Raw genomic sequence first — 24601 nt, forward strand, 5'->3', positions numbered from 1 at the left:
CTCTCTCATCTTTATTTACTTCCAGCAGTGCCCCTCTTCACAATGCCTCTGGACTTGAGTCTTTGTGTTAGGAGAACATTGGTCAGTCTCTTCTTACCTTTTCCTTGCTCATTCTAATTGTTATAGCATGCCAGATAATCCTGTTGCCTTCTCCAGACTCCCAGATCATGATAGGCCACCACCAAGAATTTCATTCACATTAGGAATTGTTTTGACTCAATTAACCTGAAGGCCACCAGCAAGCTGCTCAGTATAGGAGAGAGAAAATGGGTCTGTTTGCCCAGCTCCTTTGAAATAGGTTGTAATTATTCTTATAATGGCCGCAAGTGCCTTTCCCACCTCAGGTATGCACCACTGTCATTTGGCTGAAGTCCTGTAAGGAAGGAGCTGTTCCTCTATGTGAGTGTGTTGCTATGTTTCTTCCTGGTCCCAGCAGAGGTGATCTAGCAGAAAGGAGGAGGTGACAATCAATAGGGGAAGAAATCATTGATTAAACAAGTTCCCTGGGTATCTGGAAATGACAAAATTGAGAACACAGATAAAATAGGAATAGTGACTCTGTTTTCTGTTAAACGTAGAGAAGAAATAAAGCAGACAGCAGGGGCAGATTTAAATTAACCATAACCCTGCCTGGCCTCAGGGATGCCAGAGAATCATTGGCATATTAGAGTCAATACATGGTAACTAGCTACACAAACTCCAAGCTCCTGGTAAGAAAAGGTGTCTTATACACCACATACCCAGCAACCAATCTCATGGAAACTTAATCTATATACTTAGAACAGAATACTGGGATGGGAGGGCGGGAAAGTTGTACAGCCTTTGTTATGCTATAACCTTATAGGACTTGTGAGCTCTACAGCCTTTGCTGTGTTGTAGCCTTAGAGGGTTAGCAAGCAGGTAATCTAACAGAAGAGATGAAATACTCGGTAATCACTTTTAATTATAATGATTACCCAATGTACTACATAGTCAATAAAGCAGAAGTAAGCCTCCCCAGCAGCCTAAATCCTCTCTCACCTTTAGACGTTTCTAGAAGATTAAAGAAGGAAACTGACAAGGATTGAGCTCTTAAGTGCCATGCTCTGTGCCAAGTACCTTAATGCATTATTTTGTTTACTCACAACACTAATGAAGAAGCTTGCTCAGAGAAATCAACTACCTTACCAATGGTATGGGCCCGCAAAACACAGCTGGGATTCAAATTCAAACCTGCATCATTTACAAGGCTGTCCTTTCTTTCCACATGCCATGGTGCCAAAGGAAAGAAAAGAAAAGCTGAATTTCCAAGACATTCATTTTATGCCAGAAAGAGACCAATGAAGCACAATATAGAGAGAACGGCCGGCAGAAAATGAATCCGCCTCCCCCAACTCTGTTCAGTTGCATCAAACAAAATGTCACAGATTTGTGGATATTAAGGAAAAAAAAACGACACCTTATGAATTGGGCATAATGTTTTCTCCATCTCTAGACTTCCCCTTATTCTGGTGAGAAAGCGATTTAAAAACACTTCATATTTCTGTTGCTCTGAATGTGAGGTCCTCTATTATTTTCCACTGTCAAAACTCAGACAAACATTGTTTGATTAGGTTGTTCGCTATGATTTATGTGTCTCCTAAGAAGAGTGGCTGCAGAACAGGAGATGATAGGGCTTTAGACCCAGAGTGACTGAGATCACCAGTAAGTCATCACGTCTGACCTGCACTTGACAGTTATCAATTCTTCTGCCTTGGCAGTGTCCAGGGTTTGCCCTTCTGGAGAGTCAGTTCTGGAAGCTATTGTTGCCTTGTGGCAGCATTTCTTTCCCAGACTGACCAATAGCTTCTGTATTTTGAACACAGGCTACTGTAACAGTTGCTAGGTTGGCGACCTTCCAATGTACCATATAGGATATCCAAAATGCTGGCCTGAGTCTGTCATGGCCTCTAAACCAAACAGCATTCCCTGCCTCCAACCACATTCAAGGTCAGACTATTTCTCAGGAGGCAATAATTGTCTCTTAGAAACTCCCCATCAGCCTGGCAACACCCACTTCTCCTCATCAGCCTTCACTGTGCAATTACCTCAGAGGGCTGGTAAGCTCTCCAAGCCTTCACTGTGTTATATTCTCACAGGGCTGGTAAACTATCCAAGCCTAAACTGTGTTATGATCTCACAGGGCTGGTAAGCTCTCCAACCTTCACTGTTTTATAATATCACAGGGTTGGTAAGTTCAATAGCCTTCACTGTGCAATAGCCTCACAGGACGGGTTACCTCTATGAACCAAACATTTGCCCACCTTAGCAACTGTCTCCCACCACAGGTGTGAGAAGATAGACAATGAGATATCATTTCTTTGGTATGAAGCAATATAGGCTAAGTAACAAATGACCCCACATGTCAGTGTCTTACAACAAAGGGTTACTTCCAGTTTATATTAATTTGTGGCCCCCATTATGAGTTGGCATGATGTCTTTAAGACCCAGGCTAGTGCAGCCACTTCCCTAGAGGTCATTTAGTCTGCAGTCACGACACATGAATCATGTCAACACATATGCTCCTTCTTAAATAGTTGTCCTTATTTTATCAACAAAGTAAGTCATACAGCTGTGAATGGTATTGCAGTCAGGTTAGCACTGCTAGTAGAAATCACCTGAGCAAGCACAGCTTGTGGAACAAAAAAGATTTAATTTTGGCTTATAGATGTGAGGGATGCTCTATGATGGCAAGGGAAAACAATGGCAAGAGCAGAGGGTGAACATCACCTCCTGGTCAACATCAGGTAGACATCAGGAACAGGATAGTGTACGAAACACTGGAATGGGAAAACTGGCTATAACACCCATAAGCCCCCCCCCCCAAATGCAATGCCTTCAGGAGGCATTAGTTTCTAATTGCCTTAAGCTGGGGACATAGCATTCAGAACACCTAAGTTTATTGGGGACACCTAAATCAAATCATCACATTCTACCCCTGGCCCCAATAAACTGATAATCATCCATAATATAAAATGCAATGCATTCAGTCCAAGTTTAAAAGTCCCCATCATTTTTATCAATCCTAATGATGTTCAAACATCTCCACAGTCCAAGGTCTTTTAACTGAGCCATAATACCAAAAAAAAAAAAAAAAAAAAAAAAAAATCCCCCCCAAAACCATAGTGGCACAGAATAAATGTTCACACTGCAAAAGATGGCATTGGGCATAGCAAAGAAATATTCAACCAATACAAGATTTAAACAGGGCAAACATCAAACTCTGTATCTCCAAGTCTGATAATTCTAACCAGCAACAAGTCTCTGGAGTTCCAATTCTACCCCTCCAGCTAGGCTACTCACAGTCCTGGAAAACTTCATCCAGGGCCAGCAGCTCTCCTCAACAGCCATCTTGTGGTCCCAGCATCTCCAGTGGGTCTACACTGCAACCCATGGTTCATCCTCATGGCTCCACTGGGTCTCCATGCAGGCATCCAGCAAATCTGATACACACTGCCCATGGCCATTTCTAAAACACAAGACTGCATTGCAAACTCAATGACCCTCCCTTTCCTGAATTTCTTATACTCCATAATACCAGGTAGGGTGCCAATTTGTGAATCCATGGGGGGGGGGGGGGAAATAAAACAGATTTTGAAGAACAGGACACTCCTTGAGCATTTAGGCCCTTTAAAAGACTTTATTCTTTCTGTTGTCCCAATGCAGGTCAGCTGGCCCAATCTCAATGGTTGTAATTTCTCATGCAATTGCAGCTGAACATGCAACAGTTTCATTTTTGTAGCATATTCCCCTGCTCTCACCAGTCTGTTTCTATGCAAAGCAACCCCACACAATTTCTCAGGACATAGGCATAACAGCAAACCTCTCACACAAATTGCTTCTAACCCAGTTCAGGCAAAGCTCTTTCTCACTCTCACAAGCCAAACCTCACAGTCCATAGTTTGTACTGCATTCAGGTCTTTCAACTATGACCAGAATAGTCCATCAAGTTGTACTTACAGCACTGTAAGGCATAAGGCCAAGGTTTCAAATTCTTCCATATTTCTCTTGAAAATCAGTTCCAAAAGGCCAAGCCACACAAGTTAGTTGTCTAACAGCAATCCCATTCCTTGGTACCAATATTACTGTTGCAGTCAGGTTTGCATTGCTGGCAGAAATCACCCAACCAAACACAGCTTGTGAAAAGAAAAAAGAAAAAAGGTTTAATTTTGGCTTACAGACTCAAAGGAACATTCCATGATGGCAAGGGAAAACGATGGCATGAGCAGAGGTTGGACATCAACTCCTGGCCAACATCAGGGAGACAATAGGAACAGGAGAGTGTGCCAAACACTGACACGGAGAAACTGGCTGTAACACCCATAAGCCCACCCCCATCTGGGGACCTAAGTTTATGGGGAATACCCGAATCAAACCACCACACATGGCATCAACAAAGTGTGAACCAAAGATCTCAGAAGACAGCTGCACCTTCAAAATATCCTGTAGAGTGGTTCGACTGATTAGCATTTCTATGATTGTGGGTGGAGAGGCCAAAATTTTATAGGTCCACAGCCAAATTATCCTGGGTAGTTTAGCTCCTTGCATTGACACTTTTCAGCTACCCCTGTGGCAATAAAATTAATCCTTTTGAAATGTACAAATGGACAATGCCCACTTCCCAGCTCCTACAAGCCTAAAAGAGCGCATCTGATTCCAGTAACAAATTTCTTCATTTTGCTGTATTCTTGCCTCTCTGATATTCCTGCCAATTTAAAGAGTGCCTGGATTAATGATCTTTTGTTCTATAACTGTAAAACTTCATGAAATTGTTATCATTCTGGAGCAAGGAATTCAGGGTAACCTAAATCTGTGTTCCTAGGCTATGGTCACTCATAGTTAGATCCAGAATAAACTATCTCTTATTCACTCTGTGGTGAGAGTTGTGTGGTTTTTGTGTTTGATTGCTTTGTGTTTTTTCTTTTTGTTAATATGAGTATAAGAAACTCTCATTCAAGAAGCAATCCCTTATGGAAAGATTACAGACAGTAATAATAGAATCTGGAATAATAGGCCCTGCTGCAGTCACTTTGATGGAGACCCATCATGACATTCTTAAACTGACTTAAAAGAGAGCTATCTCTAGAGCATACATTTAAGGACTCTTCATAAGACTATTCCAAGGCAGAAAAGATCTGCTCACTTCTGTAGTCATGCCTAACATACAGAGCTCTGCTCCTCTGATATGGACAGATGGAACACATGCATAGCTTATATATGTGCTCACTGTGCTATTACAGTATAAATCGAGGAGAAAATGAGAACCAACTTTACAAGTACCTTCTATGGTGCCATATTATGTATAGTCAGTCCATACTTACTATTCTATTGTAGTTAAAGTTTTAAATGTACATTAAAACAGTGAATAGCCCATTATTTAAGACATACTAATTGAATAGCCTAGGCCCGGTGCAGCACTGGCTCCCTATTCATTCCCAACTGCCATGATGGCTGGCTCCAAGCTCTGTGTAAGCCCATAATGGCACCTAAAATACCTGCACACCTTTGTTAAGTTCTTTTCTCATTCTGTCATCAAATCACCCAGTTCAAGGATACTGTTTCCTGCTAAAACCCTGACCAATACACACATAAAGATGTACAGTAAATTAGATACACTACATATTAAGTTAGATATTGGAAGCTCTGTTGAGAAAAAGGGAAAGTAGATAAGGCATGCTAGGTCTCAGCAAGAGTGTACATTTTAAATAGGGTGGTCATGGAAGGTGTTAGTTTGAATGAGATGTCCCCCACAGGTAACACTTGGTCCTCATTTAGCAGCATTAATTTGCAAAGTGCTGGAAACTTTAGGAGGTGAGGCCTTTCTTGGAGAAGTAGGACATAAGCCCAGGTCTTTGGGCTATCCTATTCCTAACACTTTCTTGTCTTTCTTTCTTTCTTGTCTTTCTTTCTTTCTTTCTTTCTTTCTTTCTTTCTTTCTTTCTTCCTTTCTTCCTTTCTTCCTTTCTTCCTTTCTTTCTTCCTCTCTCTCTCTCTCTCTCTCTCTCTCTCTCTCTCTCTCTCTCTCTCTCTCTCCTTTGTGTGTGATTTGAGGTGAGCAGCCTTTGTCACATGGTTTATCCACCTGCAATCTGATCTGCTTCAGTGAGTACCTCCCCCCCAAAAAAAAACCAAAAACTGAAATGAATTCTTTCTCCCACAAGTTGTTCCATCAGATGCTTTTGTCAAAGTAATGTAAAAATGACCAAATACAGAGGCTTTAATCAATAAGCATATGTAATACTATAAATTTGCATTCCTCCCAGAAGAATGTCTTTTTTTGAAAAGAAAGCTTATAATGACCCCAAAATATAAAGCCTAGGAGAGAGGAGTATCACTGGTTGAAGCACAGGCTTCAAGATATAGTCCTCTACCCACCACCATTCAGATCCTACAAATTCATCCCCCACTTCTTTTATCTTACAGTACAACTTCTATTGACCCTCACACTTTTAGATCCAAGAAATATACAAAATAATCAGCTCCTAACACTCTTAAAGCTTAAGCCATTAAGACAGTGTGGGGTTGGCCACCCTCCCACTCCCAAAGTGCACACAAGGCATGACCTTGATCCTGTAAAGCAGAAGCTGGTTCTGCCTTATGTCCTTGCTCCTTCAAGAGTCCTTGATGCCTCCATGTTGCTAGGGACTGGAAATGTCAGAAGGATCTGATCTCTCCTTATCACTTTTTCCCTAAAGGAGTTCCCCTTTTCAGGAAAAGAAAATCTGGAGATGAGATCACTCTTTTTTCTAGTAACCTGGTGGTACCTGGATACCCATTGATGGGGCTAGACTGACCAACTCAGCTCCCATCCAGTAAATTCCCATGAAAGACCACCATGCAGTTCTCTTAGTGGACCTTCCCTTTTCTAGGAACCCCCACTTGGGCAGGAGCTCTGTCTAATTTCCTTGTTTTAGGCTATAAAACAAAATCTTTCTACACACTACCTTCTATGGTCTGTCAATTTCATTTGTCAAAATCCATAAGATAAGTACCTAGAGGCAACTGACTAAGTACAGTTTTGTGTAGCCATGAGTTTTCCAGCACCTTAATTCCAAAATTATTGTCCTCCCCAAAGAGCTGAGAAAAATCTCCATTACTCTCAACCCCAAACTTGAATTTCTGTATCACCACATAACTCTAGAGAACCATAAGCCTGCTCCTATTGAAGGAGAAATGGGAGCAAGGTAGTACTTTCTGTATATAGCTAGGCAGTTACAAAAGGTGCAAAGACAGATAACAAAAAGATGTCACATGACCTGCTTCAGCAGAGCTGGAATTCAGCATCTGATCCAGTCTCATCCCTCAGGAAAAAAAAAAAAAAAAAAACTCTCAGAGCTGGAGAGATGGATTAGCAGTTAAGCACTTGCCTGTGAAGCCTAAGGACCCCAGTTCACGGCTCGCTTCCTCAGGACCCACGTTATCCAGATGTACAAGAGGACACACACATCTGGAGCTTGTTTGCCGTAGCTGGAGGCCCTGGAACGCCCATTCTCTCTATCTGCCTCTTTCTTTCTCAGTCTGTGGCTCTCACATAAATAAATAAAAATAAACAGACAAATAAAAAACTCTCAGAGGTTTCTGGTTAAGATGGCAGTGTAAGTACCACACCAAAGCAGCCTAGGGAAGAAAAAGACAAAAAAAAAAAACAGCAAAATACTCTTTCCTACTAAAAAGTCAGGTGTATAAGAATTTACCAATGGCAACAGAGAAATAGGAGAGACTCAGAGCGTCTACAGACCACAGAAACAGGCAGAAGTGCCTCCAGCAGCAGAGGCATCATGTCCGTGGGGCACAGCAGCCAGAATTGGCCTGAGCTGCAGGAAAAGCTAGGTGAGGGGATTCTCCACTCACATCGGCCTCCTCACAAACTCAAGAAACGTGAAGGGAGGACAGCAGGGACGAATGGAAGAGCAGCTCATGAGAAAGAGGATCATGTGGATCTGTGGGAAACCTAGAGCCACCATCCACAGCCTCCCCTCCCCTATTGCCAGCAAGCACCACAGACCTGGGGAAGAGAGCTCACCTACACAGCGCCCAGCACCAGTGACCAGAGCAGCGATCAACCGGCCCAGCCAGCCTACCTGAACCCACTGTGCAGCAAAGAGACCCAAGCAGTAGAGCAATATAACTGAGACCAACATCATCCCAAAAGGGAACTGAGATTACACCAGGTTAGTACCTACCAGAAAAACCTGGTAAATATGCTTGAATTGGAAGTTCTAGTTGCACCTTCCATGTCATGATAAATTATATGTTAAATTGTTAAATCTGATGGATGGTTAGATTTACCTTTTTTTTTTTTTTTTTTTTTTTTGGTTTTTCGAGGTAGGGTCTCACTCTGGTCCAGGCTGACCTGGAATTAACTCTGTAGTCTCAGGGTGGCCTTGAACTCATGGCGATCCTCCTACCTCTGCCTCCTGAGTGCTGGGATTAAAGGCGTGCGCCACAGTGCTGGGATTAAAGGCGTGTGCCACCATGCCCGGCTCAGATTTACCATTCCTAAATAAGCTATATTTTGGGCTTGTCATTTGTTGTTTCCTAATTTATAGTGGCTTTGTTTCCTCTTCTGTTGTTCATTAGGGGAGGGTCTCACTTGGTCAAAACTTGGAACCCTCAATAGATCAGAAATCTTAACCTCCTAGTTGGCAGGATTAAGGATGTGGGGCAACACACATCCTAAAGGACTGTGACTTTGTTAGAGGATCTGGCTGTCATAATACCTACTTTTGCATAAATAGTCTGTGCTGATTTTCATTGAATGTGTACATTGTTTAGTTAAATTTTAAAACCTGCCTGTAGTTTGTCCCACCCAGCCCACTCTCCTAGCAGGCAAGCCCAACACCTAGGGTCACTTCTGTACATACTCTGAGAGTCTTAAGAGCCATAACTAGTACCTTAAGCTCCTACCATGAAGATATATAACATCAGATTGATTGATACATCTGATAATACTGCAGCTAATTAGAAAATCCAACCATCAAGTTAATCCAAGATGCAAAAATAGGTACATTATAACACAAGAAACAAAAATCAAGACAATATAAAGCCACCAAAAAGTATTAATGCATCAGAAATGACCTCTAGTGAGAATGAGTTAGAGGAAATGCCTGAGAAAGCTTTCAAAAGAATGATTATAAATATGCTCAAAGAAGTCAAAGAGTAAATCAAAGGAAAAGGAATGAAAGAGAAAAATCAAAGAAATAAAAGAAAACATAGGAAACCAATTTTATGAAACAAAGAGGTCAACACAAGACATAAATAAGGAAATAGAAATAATACAGAAAAACCAGTTGGAATTACTAGCAATGAAGAACACAGTCAATGATCCAAAAAAAAAAAAAAAACCTGTAGAAAACCTCACCAGTAGAATGGATGAAGGAGAGGACAGAATATCTAAACTAGAAGACCAGATGGCAGATCTAATACAGTCCAACAAAGAGAAAGACAAACTAATAGGAAAGTATGGATGGGTGGAGGGTGGGCCGCAGAGTTGTGCACACTCGGGAGTGCTTGGGCTGTGCGCGCTGTGTGGCTGGGCTTCGCACTCGTGGTGAGCGTCTTGGTGTGCCATTTTCTGCATGCTCCGGTACTCGGCTGCAGCTCCGGCCTTAGACCCCACCATGGCTTCTGTGTTGGAGGAGTTGCAGAAAGACCTAGAAGAGGTAAAGGTCTTGTTGGAAAAGTCCTATAGGAAAAGAGTACATGATGCCCTTACAGTTGAAAAAACCAAGATTGAGAAAGAAATAAAAAACAAGATACAGCAGAAATCACAGAAGAAACCAGAATGTGTTGACAGTGAAAAGCCAGCTGCTGTGGTTGCTCCTCTTACAACTGGATATACAGTGAAGATTAGTAATTATGGATGAGATCAGTCAGATAAGTTTGTGAAAATCCATATTACCTTAACTGGAGTTCACCAGGTTCCCATTAAGAACATGCAAGTGCATTTCACTGAGAGATCATTTGATCTTTTGGTGAAGAATCTAAATTGGAAGAATTACTCCATGATCATGAACAATCTTTTGAAACCCATCTGTGGAAAGCAGTTCAAAAAAAGTCAAGCCTGACCCAGTTATCATCTTATGTAGAAAGAAAGCAGAAAACACAGGATGGGACTACTCAACTCAAGTTAAGAAGGAGTGCAAAGAGAAAGAAAAGCCCTCCTATGACAATGAAACAGATCCCAATGAGGGATTAATGAATGTCCTAAAAAAATTTATGAAGATGGAGATGATGATATGAAGTGATCCATTAATAAAGCCTGGGTGGAATCAAGAGAGAAGCAAGCCAAGGGAGAGACAGAATTTTGAGACTTCAGTTTTGGGGAACTGTGTTGTGGACATTTGTGTTTCCAGTAAGGGAATGATGCTAAACTGCACATAAATTTGAGAGACAACAATTGACACAGCCATCTTCTAGGAGAAGGCAGTGAGATTGCCAATGGAGGATGTATTTTAAATATGCTTATTAAGCTTCCTCCAAAGATAGTTTCATTAGTACCCTGGTAATTTTGTTCAAAAAAGGGTTATGGCATTCTTGTTGAGATATAAAAAGTGTGTCTAACCTAATGAAAATGATACATTGTGTATTTCTGTTCAGTTGGAAGGTAGGAAAACAAAAGTATTTCACTGACTGTAACATACATCAGCTATGCTAATGTAAAAGTAAGAGTAAAGCCAAAATATTCACTAAGATTCCAATTTGTACATGTATGTGAACGTTACTTCAGAGCAGTTGATCTTTTATCACCAGCATTAGCAGTGTATATATATCATGCATTACCATAAACTAGACATCCAATCGCAAGTGCTCCTATGTAGAATTAAATATGTTTGTAAATACAAAATTGAAACAAAAACATATAAGCATCTTTATATTGGAGGAACTGCCATGGACCAGATGGTTTACAGAACGGCTATGAAACAAAAATAATTTGAAAGTCCATCTATGCCTATGTTCAATAAAGGTTGATTTTTATTTAAAAAAATTTCCTTTCCTTTCAAAGGGGAAAGTGTCAGGGGGAGGGAGAGTATTACCATGGGATATTTTTTTATAATCATGGAAAATGTTAATAAAAATTTAAAAATTTTAAAAAAATTAAAAAAATAAACAAAAAAAAAATTTCCAGCAGTGGTGACACCACACCTGTGGGGGGCCACAGCCACCAGGCTCGGCCTGAGCTGCATGAAAAGCCAGGTAAGGGGATTCTCCACTCACATTGGCCTCCACACAAACTCAAGAAATGTGAAGGGAGGAGAAGCTCATGAGGAAGAGGGACACTATGAAAAGATCAAACGTAAGAATTCAGGGTATAGTAGGAGAATTTCACTTCAAAGGCATAGTAGGCATTTTCTACAAAATCATAGTTGAAAACTTCCCCAAAATGTGGAAGAGATATTGATGCGGATACAGGAATCCTTTAGAACATCAAACAGACAAAGCCTGGAAAGAACCTCTCCTTGCCATATTATAATTAAACTTCCAAACATACAAACCAAAGAAAATATATTGAAAGCAGTTACATACAAAGGTAAGCCCATTGGGACCATACCAGATTACTCAACACCAATTTTAAAAGCCAGAAGGGCTTGGAGTGATATATTCCAAGTTCTGAAAGATAACAACTGTCAACCATGGTTACTTTATCCTGCAAAGCTATCCATTCAAATAAACAGAGAAATAAGGATATTCCATGACAAAAGCAGTCTAAAGGAGTATTTGAAGACAAAACCAGCTCTACAGAAAGAATCCTCCATGCTGAAGAAAAAGAAAAGCACACATATAAGGAACCTAGAAAAAAAACAAACCATACTCAAATACTAGTTAATACAAGAGAACAAAGGTAAGACCAGAAGAACTAAAAAAAAAAAAAAAAAAAAAAGGCAAAAATCAAGGCTGGAGAGATGGCTTAGCAGTTAAGGCATTTGCTTGCAAAGCCAAAGGACCCATGTTTTTTTTTTTTTAATTTTTTTTTATTTATTTATTTGAGAGTGACAGACACAGAGAGAAAGACAGATAGAGGGAGAGAGAGAGAATGGGCGTGCCAGGGCTTCCAGCCTCTGCAAACGAACTCCAGACGCGTGCGCCCCCTTGTGCATCTGGCTAACGTGGGACCTGGGGAACCGAGCCTCGAACCGGGGTCCTTAGGCTTCACAGGCAAGCGCTTAACTGCTAAGCCATCTCTCCAGCCCAGGACCCATGTTTGATTCCCCAGTACTCACATAAGCCAGATGCACAAGTGGTCACATGCATCTGGAGTTCATTTGCAGTGGCTGGAGGCCCTGGCATGCCCATTCTCCCTCTCTCTGTCCCTCTTTCTCTCTGTCAAATAAATAAATGAAAATAATTTTTTAAATGGCAAAAATAAATACACATCTTTCAATAATAACTCTTAATAGCAATGGCCTCAGTGCCCCAACCAAAAGACATAGGTTTGTAGACCTGCTTAAAAAATAGGATTCTTCAATTTGTTGCCTCCAAGAAACTCACCTTACTACAAATGATGGAAACTATCTGTGGTGGTTTGATTCAGGTGTCCCCCATAAACTTAGGTGTTCTGAATGCTAGGTTCCCAGCTGATGGATATTTGGGAATTAATGCCTCCTGGAGGGAGTGTATTGTTGGGGGCGGGCTAATGGGCTTTATAGCCAGTTTCCCCATGCCAGTGTTGGGAACACCCTACTGTTGCTGTGGTCCATCTTATGTTGGCCAGGGGGTGATGTCCACCTTCTGCTCATGCCATCGTTTTCCCCTGCCATCGTGAAGCTTCCCCTCAAGCCTGTAAGCCAAAATAAACCTCTTTTTCCCAGAAGCTGCTCTTGGTTGGGTGATTTCTAACAGCAATGCGACCCAGACTGCAACACTATCTTAGGGTGAAAGGTTGGAAAACGGTGTTTCAAGAAAATAGACCTAGAAAACAAGCAAGGTTTGCTATCCTAATATCTGACAAGGTAGACTTTGGTCCAACATTAGTTAGAAAAGATAAGGAATGTCACTTTATATTGATTAAAGGCACACTCCAACAGGAGGACATTACAATCCTAAACATATATACACCTAACATGGGGACACCCAACTTCATCAAACAAATGCAATTAGAACTAAGATCACAGATAACACCAAAAACAGTGGTAGTGGGTGACTTCAATACCCCACTCTCATCAATTGACAGGTCATCCCAGCAAAAAATAAACAGAGAGGCATCTGAGTTAAATGAGGTCATAGAACAAATGGACCTAACAGATATATACAGGGCATTTCATCCAAATGCTGAAGAATACACATTCTTTTCAGCAGCACATGCAACATTCTCTAAAATGGACCATATATTAGGATACAAAGCAAATCTTAAAAAAAATAGGAAAATTGAAATATTTCCTTGCATTCTATCTGACCACAATGGAAGCAAACTACAAATCAACAGCAAAAAAAGCTATAGAGCATACACAAAATCATGGAAACTGAACAACATACTACTAAATGATGAATGGGTCAATGAAGAAATCAAGAAGGAAATCAAAAAGATCATAGAGTCAAATGATAATGAAAACACAAAATCCCAAAACCTTTGGGACACAATGAAGGCAGTCCTATGAGGTAAATGTATAGCTTTACATGCTTATATTATGAAATTAGAAAGGTCTCAAGGAACAACTTAATTCTTCACCTTAAAGCCTTGGAAAAAGTAGAACAAGGCAAACCAAAAATCAGTACACAGGAAGAAGTAATAAAGATTCGGGTAGAAATTAATTAAATAACCCCCCCCCCAAAATCTAAAGAATCAATGAAACAAAGAGTTGGTTCTTTGAAAGGATAAACAAGATTGATAAACCCTTAGCAAATATGACCAAAAGAAAGAGAGAAGACACACAAATTAATAAAATTAGACATGAAACAGGCACCATCACAACAGATACCAGAGAAATTCAATGTCTAATAGGGACATACTATAAGAACATATACTCCACTAAGTTTGAAAATCTGAAAGAAAGGGATGATTTCTTCATTTATATGACCTATCTGAATTAAATGAAGATGAGATTAACCACTTAAATAGACCTATAACAAGCATGGAGATCCAACCAGTTATCAAAAATCTCCCAACTAAAATAGTCCAGGTCCAGATGGATTCACTGGTGCATGTTACCAGACCTTCAGGGAAGATCTAACACCAATGCTTCTTAAACTTTTCCATAAAATAGAAAACTAACAAATACTACCAAACTCCTATGAAGCCAGCATCAGCCTGATACCAAAACAAGGCAAAGATGGAACAAAAAAAGAAAATTAAAGACCAATCTCCATCATGAATATGATGCAAAAATTCTCAACAAAATATTGGCAAACAGAATACAAGAATATATCAGAAAAATCATTCACCCTGACCAAGTAGGCTTTATCCCAGAGATGCAGGGATGGTTCAACATATGCAAATCAATACATTATATAAATGGACTGAAGGACAAAAATCACATGATCATCTCATTATATTCAGAAAAAGCATTTGAAAAAAATCCAACATCTCTTCATGATAAAAGTCATACAGAGGAGAGTGAGACCCTACCTCAAAAATTAAAAAAATAAAAATAAAAAGGCATACAAAGACAGGGAATAGAAAGAACACATTTGAACATAGAAAAAGCTATTTATGACAGCCTACAGCCAACATAATACTAAATGGGGGAAAACTGAAAGCTTTTCCACTAAAATCAGGAACAAGACAAGGATGTCCACTGTTCCCACTTTTATTTAATATAGTCCTGGAAGTCTTAGCCATAGCAATAAGGCAAGAGACACATGTAAAAGGTATACAAATTGGAAAGGAAGAGGTCAAGTTATCATTATTTGCAGATGACATGATTCTATACATAAAGGGCCCTAAAGACTACCAGCAAACTGCTAGAGCTGATAAACACCTATAGCCATGTAGCAGGATACAAAATAAACACACAGAAATCAGTAGCCTTTCTATATGCTCACAATAAACACACAAAGGATGAAATCAGAGAAGCACTCCCATTCACAATTACATCAAAAAAATTAATAGAGTAATTTGGAATAAACCTAACTAAGGAAGTGAAGGATATCTACAATGACAACTTTAAAACACTCACGTGAGAAATTACAGAAGACACTAGGAAATGGAAAGATATCCCTTGTTCTTGGATCAGAAGAATCAATATTGTGAAAACAGCAATCTTACCAAAAGCAATCTACACATTTAATGCAATCCTCATCAAAATCCCAAGGGAATTTTTCATGGAAATAGAAGAAAAAAAATCCAAATTTGATTTGGAAGCACAAAAAAAAATCTCAAATATCTAAGACAATATTGAGAAACAACAATAAGGCTGGTGGTATCACCATACCTGATTTTAACCTATACTACAGAGCCATCATAACAAAAACAGCATGGTATTGGCACAAAAACAGACACTTAGATCAATGGAACAGAATAGAGGACCCAGATGTAAGTCTGGGTAGCTATAGCCACCTGATATTTGACAAAAGTGCCAAAAATACTCATTGGAGAAAAGACAGCCTCTTCAGCAAATGGTGTTGTGAAAACTGGATATGTATCTGTAGAAGGATGAAAATAGATCCTTCTCTCTCTCCATGCTCAAGAATGAAGTCCAAATGGATTAAAGACCTTAACATCAGACCTGAAACTCTAAAACAGCTAGAGGAAAAAGCAGGGAAACCCTTCAACATATTGTTCTTGGCAAAGACTTTCTGAATACATCCCCAATTGCTCAGGAAATAAAATCATAGATCAACCACTGGAATCTCATGAAACTACAAAGATTTTATACAGCAAAGGACCCTATGCATAAAGCAAAGAGGCAACCTACAGAATGGGAAAAAATCTTCACCATCTATATATCTGATAGAGGATTAATATCTAGGATATACAAAAACTCAAAAAATTAAATAATAAGAAATAAAACAAGCCAATTAAAAATGAGCTATGGAGCCCATTCCTCCTGCTCCTCGTGGCGGCCCGGCACCCTGCGACCCGCTCGGCGGACCGCTCCGACTCCGAAACCGGCAGCGACCGAGGTTAAGAACAGCAAAAAGATGCACCTGGACTTTCCTCGGAGCCCTCTGCGTTTCTAAGCGTCGGGTGGAGTTGGGGTCTGGCCGCGAGCCGCGCTTGCTTGTTGAAAACAAGTCGCTCCTGCTTTCGTCAGTGGAAAACTTCCTTAAGTGTCTCCTGAAGGCATCTGTGATTCTCTACCCCCCCCCCACCCAGCTACAAAAAACTCTGTCCAAGCCTCTGACATCAGCCCTTTCAAGTGTCCATGATGCTGGGCCCTGAGGGAGGTGAAGGCTATGTGGTCAAACTCCGCGGCCTGCCCTGGTCCTGCTCCATTGAGGATGTGCAAAACTTCCTCTCTGACTGCACAATTCATGATGGGGTTGCAGGTGTTCATTTCATTTACACTAGAGAAGGGAGGCAGAGTGGTGAGGCTTTTGTTGAACTTGAGTCAGAAGATGATGTAAAATTGGCTCTTAAAAAAGACAGGGAAAGCATGGGGCACCGGTATATTGAGGTATTCAAGTCACATAGAACTGAGATGGATAGGGTGTTGAAGCACAGCGTCCAAACAGCGCCGATAGTGCCAACGATGGCTTTGTAAGGCTTTGGGGACTCCCATTTGGATGCACAAAGGAAGAAATTGTTCAGTTCTTCTCAGGGTTAGAAATTGTGCCAAATGGGATCACATTACCTGTGGACCCAGAGGGCAAGATTACAGGGGAGGCCTTCGTTCAGTTTGCATCACAGGAGTTAGCTGAGAAGGCTCTAGGGAAGCAAAAGGAGAGAATAGGACACAGATACATTGAGGTGTTCAAGAGCAGTCAGGAAGAAGTTAGGTCATACTCAGATCCACCTTTGAAATTCATGTCTGTGCAGAGGCCTGGGCCTTATGACCGGCCTGGCACAGCCCGGAGGTACATTGGCATTGTGAAGCAGGCTGGCCTGGATAGGATGAGGTCTGGTGCATATAGTGCAGGCTATGGGGGCTATGAGGAGTACAGTGGTCTCAGTGATGGCTATGGCTTCACCACAGACCTGTTTGGGAGAGACCTCACCTACTGTCTCCCAGGAATGTATGACCACAGATATGGAGACAGCGAGTTCACAGTGCAGAGCACCACTGGCCACTGCGTCCACATGAGGGGGCTGCCCTACAAAGCAACCGAAAATGACATTTATAACTTCTTCTCTCCACTCAACCCTGTGAGAGTTCATATTGAAATTGGCCCTGATGGAAGAGTGACGGGCGCAGCTGATGTTGAGTTTGCCACCCATGAAGAAGCTGTGGCAGCTATGTCAAAAGACAGGGCCAACATGCAGCACAGATACATAGAACTCTTTCTGAATTCAACAACGGGGGCCAGCAATGGGGCTTATAGCAGCCAGGTGATGCAGGGCATGGGTGTGTCAGCATCTCAGGCCACCTATAGTGGCCTGGAGAGTCAGTCAGTGAGTGGCTGTTACGGGACCGGCTACAGCGGTCAGAACAGCATGGGCGGATATGATTAGTATTGTAGGAACATTTGAGTTATTTCAATCAAAATTTCACAGGCAGCCAATAAGCAGTGAAAAGCAGTTTATAACTAGAGGAAGCTGTGGGACCTACTTTGCACCATGAGTTTGTGAAATCTGGATTAAAAAATTACCTCTTCAGTGTTTCTCATGCAAACTTTTCTTCTAGCATGTAATATTTGAGTAAACTAAAATATTTTCTTCGCTTTTCTCAATTAACATTTTGGTAGTATACTTCAGGTTGATGTTACCTGAGTTAAAAGTAGTTTTTAAGTACATGAAGTGTGGATCCTTCCAGCATACCACAGTGAATACATTGGGGAGATGTACTTTGGAGAACTCAAAGGTGCTAGATCCCCAATTTAAAGAAGCATTTCTCATGTTCATTCTAGTTTATATTTTCATTTAAATCTTTTAGGTTAAGTTTTAAGCTTTTTAAAAATTAGTTTTGAGAATTGAGACACAATACTAATACTGTAGGAATTGGTGAGGCCTTGACTTAAAGCTTTCTTTGTACTGTGATTTCCTTTGGGTGTATTTTGCTAAGTGAAACTTGTTAAATTTTTTTGTTAACTAAATTTTTTTCTTAAAATAAAGACTTTTTCACAATGAAAAAAAAAATGGGCTATGGAACAAAATAGAGTTCTCAAAAGATCAAATACAGATGGCATATAAACATCTAAAAAATGTTCTACATCCCTAGCCATCAGGGAAGTGCAGATTAAAACTACATTGAGATTCCATCTCCCTCATGTCAGATTGGCTACCATCATGAAAAAACAAATGCCCATAAATGCTGGTAAGAATGCAGAAAAATAGGAATCCTTCTACACTGTTGGTGGGAATGCAATCTGGTCCAGCCATTGTGGAAATCAGTATGGAGGTTCCTAAGACAGCTAAAAATTGATCTACCATATGATCCAGCTATAGCACTTCTAGGCATATATCCTAAGGACTTATCTCACTATCTTAGAGATACTTACTCAACCACGTTTATTGCCACCCTATTCACAATACTGGGAAATGTAACCAGCCTAGATGTACCTCAACTGATGAGTGAATAATGAAGATATGGCTCATTTACACAATGGAGTTCTACTCAGCAGTAAAGAAAAATTAAGTTATGAAATTTTCAGGAAAATGGATGGATCTGGAAAGGATTATACTAAGTGAGGTAACCCAGGCCCAGAAAGCCAAACATCACATGTTCTCCCTCATATATGGATCCTAGCTATAGATGATTGGACTTCTGCGTAAGTAGTAAGAAAACTCAGTAGCAGAGGCCAGTAAGCTAGAAAGGAGATATAAAGGGAATAGAAATGAAAGGAGGGGGGTACTTAATAGGATAGTATTCTATATATGTAAGTAGAAGAATAGATTAATGTAGATGAAAAGGCCTAAGTGAGGTCAGGGGAAGAGATTGAGTAAACAAAAGGGGGAGGGAGAATTAATAAAAATCTAAGAGGATATAAATAAATAATATGGAAACCTATTTTTTTGGACAACGGAACACTCAGGAGCTGTAGATTGTTAGTAGAAAGTTTTCAGTGCCAGGGATGGAATACCTTCCAGTGAGTTGTTGGACAACGAGGTCCCTGATACCCCCAAAACACTACAGGCCATTGCTGAGGCCCTTGGTTTCCCACCAGGAATAGATGGTAAGACCCTATTGCTGAAGACCCAACATGCTTGGGCTTCAAGGTCACTGAAAACCTCCTTCATGTAGACCAACTGACAGAAAACTGGAAAAAGGCATGCCTCATGCAGTTCAATCGGAGAGAGAGAAATCACCAGTGAAGATACTCAACAGTAGTACCTGCAAGCCTTGTATTTTGCCAGCCTAGACAAACGAACCAACGGGTACAATAGTGGCATGTCTTTCATGGGGGAAACCAACTGCCTTCTAATTGGACTAGAGGCCTGCTCCTGTGGAGGGAATACATCCCTGATACTGAAAACTGACAACAGGGATAGTCATGAACCCTAATGATGTAACGTCTGCTGCTGTCTGGCTAACTGTATATACTATGCTCATCAAATTGTCCAGTAAGAACTTCTCTTAATATTTATACCCATATATTAATTCTACTCTCACTTTTGGTAGAGAACCTTCTCTATTCAGATGGCAGTGACCTTGGGATGACTCAGAAGGCATCATGGTACTGGGAATAAGAGACAGAGGAGTGCTCAGCAGTGCAATATCTCTAACACAGCTTCCAAGGATCAGGGTCCATTGTGGAAGAGGTGGTGGGAAGAATGTAAGAGCCAAAGGAAGGGTAGGACTCTGCAATGTGCTCATCCAGACACAAAATGGCCTGGATATTCATGACCTCACAGTGCCTGACACTACCTACACAAGACCATTATTATAGGAAGAAAAAGATCATGACATCAAAATAAAGGAGAGACTGATTGCGACAGGGAGGGGATATGATGGAGAGTGGAGTGTGAAAGAGGAAAGTGGGGGGAGGGAGGGCATTACCATGGGCTATTGTTTACAATCAAGGAAGTTGTTAATAAAAAAATAATGAAAACAACTCTCTACTGTTTTCCCAATCTAGCCCACTATGTGGTATAGACTCTGGGTCAACCCCTTAGATCAGATTAGTCAGTTCTTTCCCAGGATCACCTGAGCCTGATTTAGAGGGTCTTTCCAGGTGGGCAAGGCTCTTCTTCTTGGCTGTTCATTTCTCTCGATGCATGAACTTCCAGGTCCCTGTTCTAGTAAGCCTCTACCCATCTGCCCGTCCAAGCCTGGGATAGGCTGTGGATGGCAAATGTTTTTCATTTTGTTACTCTCCTCTAAGATAGGAGACCCTTATAAGATAAACTGAGCTTTTGTTCTAATGTGAAGGCTAAAGACTTACATCCTTTTATTCCACTTGTATGTGTGTGTTCCTTTAAGCTCTGGTTATTTTTCCATTTTTTGGGAAAGCCTCTTCACTGTTCCAGCCTTTCCTTCCTTACATACTAATTATCTCTAATAATACATTCAATTTAACCTTTCCAAAATCTGTCTCCTCAATTCTTTGTTGGAATATACAAAGATCTAAAACTTGGGATTCATGGGCAAGGGAAAGAAGCTTCCTGCCCCCAGGAATCCCACAGCATTCTCACCGTAAGGAGCCACCACTTCTACACAGTTCATCTCTCATCACTTTCACACCTCAGGGTCAGGAAAAAGTGCACCCCTCCTAATGAACTATGTTGTTTCTCTCTATTAGACAATGAGAAGAAAGCCTTCCACCATGGTTTCCTCTTTGTGCTGCCTAGTAAGACACACAGTGGTAAGTATCTTGCTAAATTGCTGGGTGTTTTCTCAGATATGTTTCTTTAATGTACTTTTCTTCTCGGGTTTCTCTCTATGGTTTTTGTTTTATGTGTGTGTGTAGGTTCGTGAATGACCAAAGTCAATGCACAACCCCTCTGAGGCAGGAAAAGAGCTGTTTATTGAGGTCCAAGCTGCCAGGCTGTCTCGTGGGAGGAGAGAAAGAGAAGAGCCAATATAATCCTAGATGGTATGGGTTTTTATAGTTTTTCTTTTTGAGAGGAGGAAACAGAGAACAAACAAAGTACTGAGGAATTCAAGGGAGAACAGGGACCAAACAAAGAAACTAATTAATGAGGGAACAGAGACCAAATGGAGGAGGTAATCAGTCAGAGGATGAGTTGCCATCAGAAGAGGAGCCAGGTTGTCTCTAAGATAAGTTAGGCAGGCAAACTATGGCTGAGGGCATTGTTATATCAAGGGAGTAAAGGTTAGGCTATGTGAACATGTGAAGTTGCATCAGTCAGGCTGCTGTCATTCTCTTCCTTCATCTCAACTCCATCTTGGGACTCTTGTCCTACCTAACATTCCAGCATTTTGTTAAGGATAAGGGGTATGTCATCTCTCAGTAATGCTTCCTGCTGTGAGGGGGCATGGTCAGGTGTTTCAGGGAATGCTCTTGTCAGTGGCTGCCAAGTCCCCTCAGAGCAGCCAATGAGGAGTTGAGACTGAGGAAGCTAAACATTGGTATTAAGTGGAAGAGGTATAGGTTAATAAAAGTTGGTTGAACAAGTGATGTGTGAGATTATGTACTTGGTTTTGGATGCATTTCCAGAGGCAGACACAGTCAGCATTAAAGAAATATCTCCATTAATGGCCTGAGTAATGGTAACAGCCAAGGTGAAATAGTTCCAAAGATGCCCCATGGTCCTAAGCATAGTGGGGCACCAGGATAGAATCTATCAGCCAGAGTTTGGAGCTTTTTTTTTTTTTAAATCTCTCATTGTACTTTACCTGATTGGTTTATATAATAGCAACATTCTTTGTTTAGGAAGAGAGAGGTTCCTACCTTCTCGGCTGTGATGAGGTCAAGGTCTCAGTGGTTCTGAAGGACTATTGATGCCAGTGAGGTGAGCTGCTGCTGTGGCAGTTGGAGGGCCATAGCAGAGTCCTTAGTGGATGTACCCAGTTTTGTGGAAAGCTGTTGATAAGATATTAGGCTGTGTCCCAGTCCCCCTGCTACCAGCATGTTAGCTGCTATACAGGAAGCAAGGTTAATTCTTATCAGTGTAGGTAAATGAACTGCCCTCCTGATGTGATAGTTTGGGTGTTGAGTGTATTGCAGGAGAAAGCAGGATAGTTTGCCCTCTGTATAGAGGGTGAGGTTAGGTAGTAAGGTGACAGGAACACAGAGACCTGTATGTTTTATGGGGGATATGCAAGTGTACAGAGCAGAATCATACCAAAAGTAAATCTCTGCCAGTAGGGTGTGATTGTTAGAGGTAGAGATGTTTTTGAATGTCCCTGGCCCACACTTAGAAGTGTTCTTATGCCAGCAGTCAAGAAAGCCTGAAGTGGAAAGAGGAATAGAAGGGACGGGTTCCCAGGGACAAGTGGAGGTGACATTGAATAGGGGTATTGCAGTAGCAAGAAGTATTTGAATAGAGGTACAAAGAAGGCAGGCAGTATGCTTTGTTGAATTGAGTTGGTTGAGCAAGGAGATCGAGGAATTTAGGATAGATATCCAAGGTGGGGTGGAAAGGGAAAAGTCATAAAGGATGTGTTGAAGATCATCATGAGCCTGTTTTCTAATGCAGAGTACATGTATAATGGAATTTTTGGCTATCATTGGCACTGTTTGGAGTGACCTGAAAATCTTTATTTTCTCCCCACAGAAGGCTTTGTCAAATATGCTTACTGTGTGTGCCACTCCCTCCATTCCATATGCCCATTTCTGGTTCCAGGTAGTATGAATTATAAAAGTAATGTTTCTCCCTTGTTGTCTGAGTTGTCATGGAGTGATGCCATAGCCTAGCCTAGTATAATGATATCTACAACTCCCATCAGGGACACCCTCCCCATTGGGTACTTTTCTTGCAGTCAGAGTTAGTCTGTTCCTAAATCAGGTAAAGAAAATTAGGCCATGATGGGTCAAGGGTACAGGAGTTAAAAATACAACCAAGAGGTCCAGTGGAAGCATCAGGGATGAGGAAGGAAACGGATATGTGTATTGCACACCCTGAGATAGTGCGAAAGGTAGATGGAAGGAGTTCGTCATTTTTATCTGCACCTAAGACATCAACACCAAGCTCAAGGTGGGGATGAACATTCAGAGGCCAAAGAGAAAGTGTACATCATAAGAAAAGATAGATACGGAGTTATTAGTGCCCCTATGGGAAGCATTCTAATATAGTGGGGAGTGTGAGAATATGGGATATTTTGAGTTTAAGGGGATCAGTCATGGTAGAGGAGTACTTATTGCTATTGGGCTGGAGTCAAGTAATGTCATCTTGACTCATTTGAGTTGGGATAGATGGATCCAGTGGTGATGAATTCAGTTTCACTGCTGTAGGAGTAGTGAGAATAACCAAATGGGGTCCAGTCCAGAGAAGTGTGAGGCTCTGGGGGCAAGAATGCTTAAGATGTACCTGATCACCAGGATGAAGAGAGAGAGAGTATGGGTTCTTTTGATGGCTGAGGTAGAAGGCTGTTGGCATGTTCTCAGATTAGATTTCTAACAACAGTGAATGCTGGTAAGTACTCATGGAGAGGAGTGTCCACAAGGGGAGAGAGGTTTCCCAGGAGGAAAGGGCAGCCATACATAAGTTCAAAGGGGATGAGCAAATATGGAACTTGGGCGGGGGGGGGGGGGTTAGATCTGATTCATGCAAGAGCAAATGGGAGGAGATAGGCCCAAGGCAAGTGGATCTCATAGGCTAACTTTGAAAGGTAGGTTTTAAGGATGGCATTTTCCCTTTCCATCTTACCTGAGGATTAGGGTCTGTATGGGATATTGTGTCACCAGTCTATTCCCAGGTCTCTAGATACTTCCTGTGTTACAAAGGCTTGTCTTTTGTCAGATTGGATGCTAAGAGGAAGGCCAAAGTGAGACGGAATGGACTCAAGAAGATGGGAAGAAACTATGTTTGCAGTTCCAAGTTGTTGGGAAGGTTTCAACCCCTCCCAAAGTGAGAAAGCATTTAGTTTTTCATTGGGAAGGCATGAGAATGCAGTCTATTTTCCAATCAACCCCAGGGAAAGAACTCTTGTGTAGATGGATTTTGAAGGAAAAAGGGGTTGGATTCCACCTTGTAGAAAGGCTTGGGTGCACAGAGAGCAGGCTGGAGTCACAGAGGAAATCAGTGAGGAGAGGTGAGGGTGGAAAAGAATTTGCATCATAAATCTTTGCAGGAGGCAAGCAAAAATATGGAAAAGATTATGTACATGAATTAATATGGAAGTAGCTATCTCTAAACCCTTAGAGGAGGATAGTCAAGGTTAGTTGAGTTGCAGTGTGGATGTCAGGGTCTTCCCAGATGAAAGTGATCATAGGAGTCAGGTTGGAGAGGTACAGAGAAAGCATTCTTCAGTTCAAAAACAGAGAGGTGAGTGGTAGAGGAAGGGATGTGGTAGAGAAGGATATTTGGGTTAGGCACTACCAGGTGAATCAGTAGGACAGCAGCCTTGACCAACTGAAGATTTTGGACTAATCAGTAGGTTCCATCAGCCTTAATGATGAACAGAAAGGAAGTATTATAGGGGGA

General features: G+C 41.2%; 2 pseudogenes; both read left to right on the forward strand.

Annotated features, from left to right (window-relative positions):
* Nucleotides 1-9605: 9605 nt before the first annotated feature.
* LOC101605369 lies at nt 9606-10328 on the forward strand (annotated as a pseudogene).
* Nucleotides 10329-16035: 5707 nt separating this feature from the next.
* Nucleotides 16036-17710, forward strand: LOC101605910 (annotated as a pseudogene).
* Nucleotides 17711-24601: the final 6891 nt, after the last annotated feature.

The sequence above is a fragment of the Jaculus jaculus genome, chromosome 6 (assembly GCF_020740685.1).
Source record: "Jaculus jaculus isolate mJacJac1 chromosome 6, mJacJac1.mat.Y.cur, whole genome shotgun sequence".
In the NCBI taxonomy this organism is placed as follows: Eukaryota; Metazoa; Chordata; class Mammalia; order Rodentia; family Dipodidae; genus Jaculus; species Jaculus jaculus.